Source organism: Pollicipes pollicipes, unplaced genomic scaffold, assembly GCF_011947565.3.
Source record: "Pollicipes pollicipes isolate AB1234 unplaced genomic scaffold, Ppol_2.1 Scaffold_6686;HRSCAF=7923_pilon_pilon_pilon, whole genome shotgun sequence".
Taxonomy (NCBI): Eukaryota; Metazoa; Arthropoda; class Thecostraca; order Pollicipedomorpha; family Pollicipedidae; genus Pollicipes; species Pollicipes pollicipes.
In genome coordinates, this window is record NW_023596921.1 from 19,949,973 (window position 1) to 19,960,236 (window position 10,264).

Below are 10,264 nucleotides of genomic sequence, written 5' to 3' on the forward strand. Positions count from 1 at the left end.
AGGCGTTGCAGTCTCCATAGTCCGCGCAGCGTTGGGTCAACAGCCAATACTGAGCCGTGGCCAACGGGGGGACGAAAATGAGGACGCTTCTGAAGCAGTACCTTTCAACGCTTCAGGACATGAAATCCTACATTTAGAAGGCAGTCTGGGCACATATTTCACGAGTGCGATTTTTAGACGGATGATGGGAACGGATTGACCTTTAAAGCACCGCAAGGCGGTGCTGGAATATGGTGGCGGAACTGGAATAGTAAAGGTTGATTCTCTCTTTTTCGTGTTTCTATAACTATTAATCTGGTCCAGAAGACAGACTAATACGGCGCCCGCCGTCTGGTGGCACTAGCAGTGGCCGACGCCGTTCGGTTTTACGGAAGCTGTATCCCGATCATCGCTGTCCTTGCTTTCGAGGTTGCGGGCGGGCATGTTCAAACATTTTGATGATTTTTCGCTAATCCATTCTGAAAAAAATGAACGTTGTTAGGCAAACATGGGATGGCCTTGTCCGTTTTCTCTTTAATTCATTTTCTCTATTCAAGAATAATGAGACCTCTCTATTCAGCAATAATGAGGCCCCTTATTTCATTTCGGGCAAGGTACCCATTGAGTAAAGCACCAAGGGCGCATTATCGCTTCCGGTTAAGAGCTGAAGGGCCACGCCGTCCCATCGCGAAGCGTCTCATGGCTGTCATTCTAGCGACACGGGGCGGGATCTTTTAGTCGATCCGGAGGCCATTGGAAGGATATATCATATCACACTGTTCCCCTCCCTGACACGGGAGGCCTTCTGACCCGCGCAGTTGGTCCTGGTTCAGCACAGGAACCCTCATTGACTCAACAACATCCCTGATCGCCAAAAGTGGTCCAATAATTGTCACGCAGGCTCCAGTTCCGCGTTTTTCTGCTTTCTTCAGATATATTGAGGAATCCCTAAATGTTGGTTGTAGATGAAATGGGGCCCAAGCTTGTACCAAGATGGCTAATCCATGCTCGTCTTAAAACGTCCAAGATTCTTTCAGAATATATATTGATAAAAGCGATGTAATATGGTTTTGAACGTACGCACTCGCAAGTCATAGCAACAACGCCAGGCGTTCAGCCTGGCGCTGCAGCTCCATAGGCCGCGTGGCGTCGGCCCGCAGCTGTGACACTAAGCGATGCTCAATAAGCAAACGAAAAAGATGACGCATCTTGGGAAGATGGCTGGTGAAGTAGGTAAATTGGCGTGTATATTTAAATGTGATGCAAAAGTAAGCTAAACACAACATTAACCTGGAAAGTGGTGGGGAGGGGGGGGGGGGTTCAGTTAACATTGCTGGCCTCCGGTCACCTTGAAAAGGGGGGGCATGGCCCTCCTGCCCCCCCCCCCCCTATTCCTACGACCACGCCCAACCATACTGCCCCCAACAACATCGGTACGGCAAGGCTGCACCTTCCCGCACGAGCATTTTCTTTGCAAATCAGGCGCAACATTTCCTCAAACCACCACTCCAGTCGGCCCACCAGCACTGACTGATAGGCTGTCGGGAACCAACCGAAAACATCGAAATAAACTAAGACGTGTGTGTTGTACTGGCAGCTGATAGTCCGGTAACAGTTCTATGAAATGCAGTAAACCACGATCTCCCAGTTCTATCGTAAGCATTTTTCCAGGAGCGCCGTATTATGTGCATCCTCCTACGTGCTCCAGACCGCCGTTAGCTCTGCGCTGTCGAGGGGTGAATTGAACACGTATTGTCATGTCTCCCGAAGTAATATTTACATTGCTATCCGGTAGCGCTCCCACAATAACACCGCTGCGCCAAGGTTGCACGTTTCGCAGACAAGTAAAAGTACGTAATACTGGAAGAAGAATGTTTGGAAATCCCCCTTCGGCCGACCCACCAGCATTGAGTGGACACATTGTCGGGGGGGGGGGGGGGTGGGGGGGGGGGATCAGGAACAAAATTAGGAACCAACAGAGGACGAGTACGTTGTATTGGCAGCAGATGGTCGGATAATAGTCCTATGGAATGCAAAAAAATCATAATATTACAGTTACAACATTCAAAACGCAAATTAATGTACGCCACCAGCGGACCGAGACAGCAATCGAACACAAAATAAGAACGGTGTGGTGTACCGTCAGCTAATAGCCCGTTGATAGTAATCCTACCGAATGCACCGAAGCGCAATCTTTCAGTTTGATTATAAGCATTTATCCAATCCCCGTATGATGGCCATCACTCTACGTGCGGGCAAGCCGCTGTTAGCTCTTTGCTCTTTGCTGTCAAGGGGTGATTTTAACAAAAAAGGTCATGTCTGTCTATGTGAGCGTCGCACTGCCGTCCTATAGTACCCGCACAACAGCATCGTCACGGTAAGGTTGTGTCTTTCGTTGGCCAGCCATGACCAACCCACTGCACAACACTGCCCTTTACTGATGACTATCTGGCAAGACAAGCGCTTGGTGCTACACACCCAACTTCTTTCTTTGTCACCTACTGGTAAGTCTTGCGAGCTTTGATGTACAACAATTTGATTTTAACTTCTGTGGTGCACCAAAAAAACTACCCAGTTTTTGATGTTACTTGGTCTGAGGAAGTTCCGTCGTTCCATCAACGTACAGGTAAGAGTAGTAGCACGAGGGATATGTTCCGTCACCACGTTTGCATCGGGGGGAGGGGGGGGGGGGGGCAAAGGGCCCTCCATACCGATTTTTTAATGAAAAAAGCGACGCCCTTTGCCGCGCCCTGGACCCCCACGTGGTGGTCCAAGGCGCAAACCACTCTATCACTAAGCCACCTCCCCAGATCGACGATCGAGGGCTCGATTGGAAGACCCGAGGGACCCAAAGGGCTGGTCATTTAACATCGCGCCCTCCTGAAGTTGGTTAAGCCGGACCTGCGAGCCTGGATCTGAGCCAAGAGCTCCGATCCAAATAGCAGTCACCAACCGCCGATCCAGGTCCAGCTTTCCCAACAAAATTGAGTATGCTCGACTTGACTTAAGTGCATGTTGTCTAGCAACGCTTTAGTTACAATGCATAGTAATGTTATTTCTCCCTTAGTTTCCATCGAGGCCGGTTATTCAGTGATCCATGAGAACGTATGTCCGTCACGCGCAGCCGTGCACCTACCAACACTGTAAACACCCCATCGAGATACAAATCGTGCTTCTTCGCACCACCAACTAAAATCACAACTTGAGCGAGAACAGAGCAACAAACTTCATGCAGTTATAACCATGGTGCACTAAAAATCTTATGAAGTAAAGCGAGAAGCTCCAGTGCGTGGGGTAACCTAGCCCACCGATGCCCTAACCTCGTCCTCGTACCCCATCACCTAAGCGTTTCTTGCTGCCGCTCATGGTTATTCCGTCGGCAAAGAGGGGTACGCTTGTTATCTATCACGCTGCCGTGATGTAGAGTATTCTGCATGATGAACTACATTTTGCCGAGTAAAACACACGATTGATCGTTATGATATAAGTTAGCATGAAGCTTCTGTTTGTTTAACCCTGACCCTGATGTTAAGGATGACTGAGAGACCAGGTTATCTTAGTGGAGGGTACCGTGGGTGACGAAATGCGTCTTGGCGCTTAAAACCCCCGATGTAGTGTCTATTTTTTGTCGGTATGTCAGATCAAATTATTTCCCGTCAGTATCACGTCATGCCATTTCGTGAATTTCATCCTTAAAAACAAAAAAAAAACCTTACTGTCACCAATAGCTCGGTGAGACTGAGCGGATCAAGGCGATAAATATCAGGCGAAACCGTACAGACAACGCACTTTTAGCGGATCCCTATTTAACGTCACGGGGGGTACACGTGTAACGCTAAGACGGCCGCACGCGTGATAACGGACATGAGAGATCGCACGTATTACAAGTTTGGTGGGTTGTAATGATTCGTAAGGGTCAGAGTAATTATAAATGAATGAAAAACTTGACATTTATGCCTGATTTTGAACGCATTTCAAGAACCGAGGCGGTAATATGGGACCCAGGAATGAAGCTATTCGAGGACGATCCGCCGCGTTTTACGCCAGAGAAGTGCTTGGCGTAAAGGCTACCTATGACTTCGAAAGCACCAAATGGACTCAAAACTGTTCCCTTGGGTTGCCAGTTTATTTCGTGTATCACAGCTGCCGCCCTGCGGGGTACCTGCTCCAAGCGAATTCAGGGAACTTCTGAGCCCCAGTTGGCATTTGGATTGGGCCTCGGTCTGGCAGATCACCCGACGGAACAAAATGGTCGCATCGATGCATCCTATGATGGTGTACCGAAACGAATGCGGGCGTATCTCCCACCTTTCTGACTGAAATATTTTTAGAGGGGCAGTCGGGTATAGCTGTGCAAGAAGCTTATAAGGTGCTCCAAGCTCCTCGGCCGGGGCTCGCGACCCGGACCTGGCCAGGCGCATTCGTGCGACTCCATCTAACGGGAATAGTCCAATCAATGCACACTGGGGCCTTGCTATTCACTTGAGCTAGGCCCTGACGGCTGCTAGTTTCATGGCGCAAGGGACGTCGCTGGTTTGCTCCGCCTATGCCTAGCAAATAATGGATAAGACTTGTTCGATCATTAACCAAATTCAGCCTAAGAGCGCATCACAGTCCACTTCTATAAACCTTTGGCTTTTCATAATGAATGTAGTGGATCAGTTAACAACGATATACCTTGTTTGACACCAGGCTTAAGTGAGATGACTGTCGAGCGTGCAATGTCATTTCGCTAACGCAGAAGCAGGATCAGATACGCTCCAACGGGTCGATGATATCCACCGCCGGCTTGAGCATCCGGAGTTCCGCACGGATGTTGCCAGAGCATTGAGCTGGAACTTGGAAGCCAAGTATCCACCTTGGGAGCGTGCTGTTTGAGGGCAGAGGACGTTTATGACATGCTGGGCGAATGCATAGGTCTTCCGGCAGATGGAGCATAGTGCGACAGTACTGGCGACATCAAATCCCTCCATCGACCCTTGACCAGTCGATACTGGCTAAGTTGCAAGTTAAATGAATGAGTTGCTGCCGGCTGAAGACGCCCTCGATCTGGGCGTGCTGCAGGTCCAGAGTATTCCACAGGAGCTGGCGCAATGAGCGAGCGGTCACCGAGGCCAGTTCAGAAGGTTAGTTCGGTGCTGGGCATGCGACTTCATCCGCCGAAAGTCAGATGGGCGTCCCGGTGGTAAGTCCAGGCCTGAGAATGACAAACGCTCCAACAGTGAAAAGCGTACAGCGCGGGATGCCTGGTTTTCAGATAACCGAACAGCGCGCAGCTTTTTCCACCGCCGTATTTGCTATTTGTTAAATACCCAGCGCATGCCCCAGAGGCGTACCCAAGCCCGTTCAATTTGGACTCATCCGGCCACACTATGCGCTTCAGAACTGAACTGGCACTGATTGAGGCTGAGTGCCCAAACGATAGTATGGGAGGCCCGCACTGCCCCACGGCTTCCCAACCGATGCAGAGGCCCTATGACTGGCCTTGAAGATCACGGCCCAACGGGAGGGGGGGGGGGGGGAAATTCTTATTGCAACCTACGAGGAGTCCCTCTGGCCCTATGGCCTCTTCAGCCTTCCAATCGGGCGGTTGATCTTCGGTCCCAAGGGGGCGCTGGGCCCTTTTTCGGTCTCACCAAACAAAGCCCGTGACCGACTCGGGAACACTTGGCCGACCCATGGCCCACTGTTAGGCACCGTGGACCCGTGACCGACAATGGGGCCCAATAATCGTTTCAAGCGCCCAGATCAACGCAAACCATGGGCCCCAGCCTTGTCCTTGCTTGGATAATGGGGTCCCAGGTTCAGACCGACGTGTAGCCAACTGTTTTGTGTTGCGATGTCTCAAGGGTCCTCAAACGGTATAAGAGGCCCTCTGTCCAATATTTCAGGTCAGTCCTACGGGCCGTAATCCTGTGTGGCCTACAGTCGGCCTTTCGGGCCCCCATGTCACCTCCACCTCACCCTCTCCATAAATACTCCACCGCTACTGCTTCTTTCCGAGGCAAAGATCTCACTATACCTGCAACACACTGCATAATACATACCCGCCTTCGCCCACGATGAAATGATTGAAGATTCGAAATAGCAGTTTTTCTACGATGTTTTTAATAGTGAAAACAGTTTTGCCCACTTTTCAGTTCTCAACCGCCCCTGGGTCCGTCGACAGCCCCTTGCGTTATATACAAATATATGTAACGCAAGGGGCTGGGGTTTAATATATGCATACATATATATATATATATATATATATATATATATATATATATATATATATGTATATATGTATGTATATATATATGTATATATGTATATATATATATATACATATATATATATATATATATATATATGTATATATGTATGTATATATATGTATATATGTATATATATACATATATATATATATACATATATATATATATATATATATATGTATATATATATATATATATATATATATATATATATGTATAGCCCTGCCTGCGCCTGCCGTCTACCCTGCGTCTTTTCCAGGGCCTCGTGTCTGCCTTAAAGCGTCTCGTCATCTCCCATGGCAACCGATGGAATTGTCGGCAAAAGCTGCCTAAAAGTGCTGCAACTCACCGTAGCGATCCACTAATTCACTGCAAAATCCAAAATGGAAAATTATAAGTCTACTGCGCTGTCAATGCCTCTCGTCGCTGTGGACAGGATGCTTAATCATGGCACAGCCAACGAAGTAAACAAGGCCAGGAATTAAACCCTAGGCAGGTATTCATGACACTGCAATGCAAGTGCCACTTGCAAAGTTGGACTGCATTGAAAGCCATTGCCCATCTCATGTCAGTCGCATCACAACAGTTGAAACACGTCCGCACGTCCAGATGAATCCCCATCTTTTTTGGTATTTTGTACTGTCTAGTTTGAGACACTGAGAGTCGGCTGTTAAAAACGGCGAATCGGCCGTCAGCACAAGCTATGGATTGGGTTAACTAGAAGTTCATAATTTTAGGCAGTGATCGGCACCTCAGGGCTCAGTTGCGGACATTCTCGAGGAACCAGTCCACCCTGTCACTGCTCTTCAGCACTCTGGGCATCTTGAACTGGTCGGCCGTGACGTCCGTGGTCGCCAGCAGGTGCGCACGGAAGCGCGAGAAGGCACCCGGCTGCACTTGGTACACCCGGATCTTGGCGATACTCCCCAGTTTCCGGAATGTGGCGTATTCTTCATCCTGCTGCAGAAGGATATCATCCACCTGCAAACATGGACTATGCTAACACTCAACGTGGGTGGTGTGGTCTGAGGCGCAGCTGACTTCGGCTCTTGAGACCAGAGCTCAAAAACTGCGCATCGAGTAACATTGTATCGGCGCTATCACAAAATGTCGTCCGAGGAAGTGAGTCGTGATGTAACACGTGCTCGGGTGGGGGTGGGGGTCAAAATGATCCCCCGAAGGACTTCAGAAATGGTTTTCAAACGGCGTGGTGTAGCCACGCCGCGTTATCTAGGTTCTGGGGACCCTTTGGAGACCAACCTGGAATTTGACATTGTTTGACCTTATTTGACCCGAAAGTCATGTTCTAGGAACTTCAAGCTTTGATCTAAGTGAGTGCACGTACAGGTCAACACATCCTGTGAAGTTAGTGCTTCTAGCTCTCTTAGTTCCTAAGATCTCAGGGGGGAGGGGTTAAATTGACCCCCACCCGAGCGAAGAATATCCAGCCGGGCACCCGGGCGCGTGTTTATAGCCATGCTTTACATGTGCCGGTGACTAATCTAAGGGCAAAGGTTGCTTCAGAAGGGAATTGGGAAGCTGGTCCAGGGTGGCCGGTTACTGACGTCACATGCTGCCGAAACGCGCACCGCCACTGCAGGAGAGTCGGCGCCCGGTCCACTTACCAACCCCGTCTGCTCCTCAGTCAGGACCGGGCCGTCCAGCTCCAGGAAGAGGAGGAAGTGCGGGTCCAGCAGGCCCTGATGACTGGGCGCGAACTGGCTGCCGGCCGCCGTGTAGTCCTTGAGAGTGGACGACCAGCGGTCTGCCGCCTCGCGCAGGGCGCGGAAAAGCACCTCCTCGGAGATTTTCACTGCGTTCACGTTCAGGTTCTGGCCTGACCTGGTCACATGACGAAAGGTCACGTTAGACAGGCGTCCGACGGCAATCCAGCTCGCAACTTTACGCATTTCATTTCACATGTTCCAACAGCATTTCACGGCAGGACAGTTCCATTGGCATCAAAACAAGACTGGTGAGCGCCACGGCAGTGCGGACGCTGACTGCTTGGTCAGTTTGAGTTACCCACCTGAAGAGGAATTCGATCTGCGGAGCTTGCTGGTAGAAGCCCACCACTCGGACCACATCCCCGAGCCGGAGTCGATAGAAGCCGGAGGAGTTGGTGATGATGACCTCGTACGTTTTGTTCAATTCCAATTGCTCACTGAGGAGGAGCTCCCTGGGGTTGATCTCGTCCAGATCGGGAATGCGGTCGTTGACAATCGGCAGGAACTCAAAAAACATAACGTCCGGAATGAGAGTGTACCTGGGCGGTCCGGGGCGGGTACACTCGAGGTTGGAGCCCATAAAGCCCTCTGACGCGCTGTATATGAAGCTGACTATAGGGACATCTGGACCGGTAAGAGCTTTGGCTTCCTTGTAGTACATCTCGTTTGTGCTTCCTGACCAAAGACCACTGATGCTTTTCACATCTGGCCACAGCCGTGGAATGATGCCCTTGAAACCTTTCGCGAATTCATTTTTGATTTCCTCGGCTCTTTCTGGCGTGGCCGTGAGCTGTGCATTCAGTTCGGCACGAACGTGTTCAGAGATGTTCAGGTCGTCTTTGATACGACCACGACGAATGTCGTTTACGAGATCATTCTGAAAGACCTCCATTCGGCGCATCATGCCAAGGAAATTATGAACAAAGACGGTAGCAATCACAGTTATGTGTTTGTCTCGAAGCCCAAAGAGAGTGTGGATGTATTGCGATTCAAATTCATTCTTCACCTGCATACTGATGACAGGGCTTGTGTAGAGAGGTGCAAACAAAGTCATCGCCTTTGAGAAAAATACATTGGATGCAACGCCAAATACGTGACCTGACTTGGTGTACTGGACAGTGTGGCCATTGTTGACACTCATCGTTTTCTTCAGACTCCATGGAACGAGGGTCTCGTTGTAACACCACCGGTAAGGACCATAGTATAGCTGAGACTGCATGTCCTTTGCTCCCTGATCCGACAGAGGAATTTTTTTACTTTTGCCCGTTGTTCCTGATGATATAATGAACATGAATATGCGATCTTCGTCCCCGAGAAGTGCTGACTTTTCTCCGTCTGTCATTCGGTTGACATAGCTTTCCATTGTTGAATATTCTGTGATCGGGTGGTTGCGAAGGAAGTCGGCAGGGGTATGCATGGATTTAAAGCCATTGTCTCGACCGTAGGCCGTGTTCTCACACCGACGAATCCGATTCATCAGGAACTGGGATTGCACCTGCAAATGGACGAAATAGATCAGGATTGACACCAACCTCCTTGATGTGACCGTACACGGTCATCCTTTCCGGCTAGTGCTGTCGAGACAAACACTGAAGAAAACGGTCGTCGGAGCGAGCCGCAGGTCGAACCTGGCCTGCTAGCTACATGGAAAGGAAAACGATGTTCTAATTTCGCTCAGTAAATATGTTTCATAGCGCAGTCAAAGTACGCACATCAAACTGATCTTTGCCGGTTGCCACGGCAAGTTACAACTGTCCAAATGACTATCTCATGAGATAGAACCTTCTTTTGCATTATAATATTAACCTTAACGAGGGTCACTACTGCTCTGTCAGAAATAGCGGAGAACGCAACGTCCATTTCGTGCTGTCGCTCCGCGTCAGGTCACGACGCCTTCCGCTACATCTTCGCCTACATCGCTGCGGTGCTGTTTATCCATGTCTCACACAACCCGCATGTCCATCTTTCTCTTCTGAAGGCTAGGTCGTCCAGGGTGTTGTTTTGGTGGACGTTCTGGGCGTCTTGGGTTATCATGAGAACAGTTCGGTGCATTGAGCTGAGAATCAGCGGTCGGTCACGAATCCACAGCCTCAGAGCTCTTCGGGAGGGGGGGGGGGGGGGCAAGGTGCAAGATACAGCGCGAAAGCCAGTGACGAATTTTGACATGTAGCAAGAGGAAAACTTTATTATAGAACAGATTTTCCGCTCGCAACGCTCCTTTTTTATACGTAACTGGGTGGTCGGTTGAATGCGACGGTACACGGTGGGGGGTAATTAACCCCTCAAGACCGACACCAACTT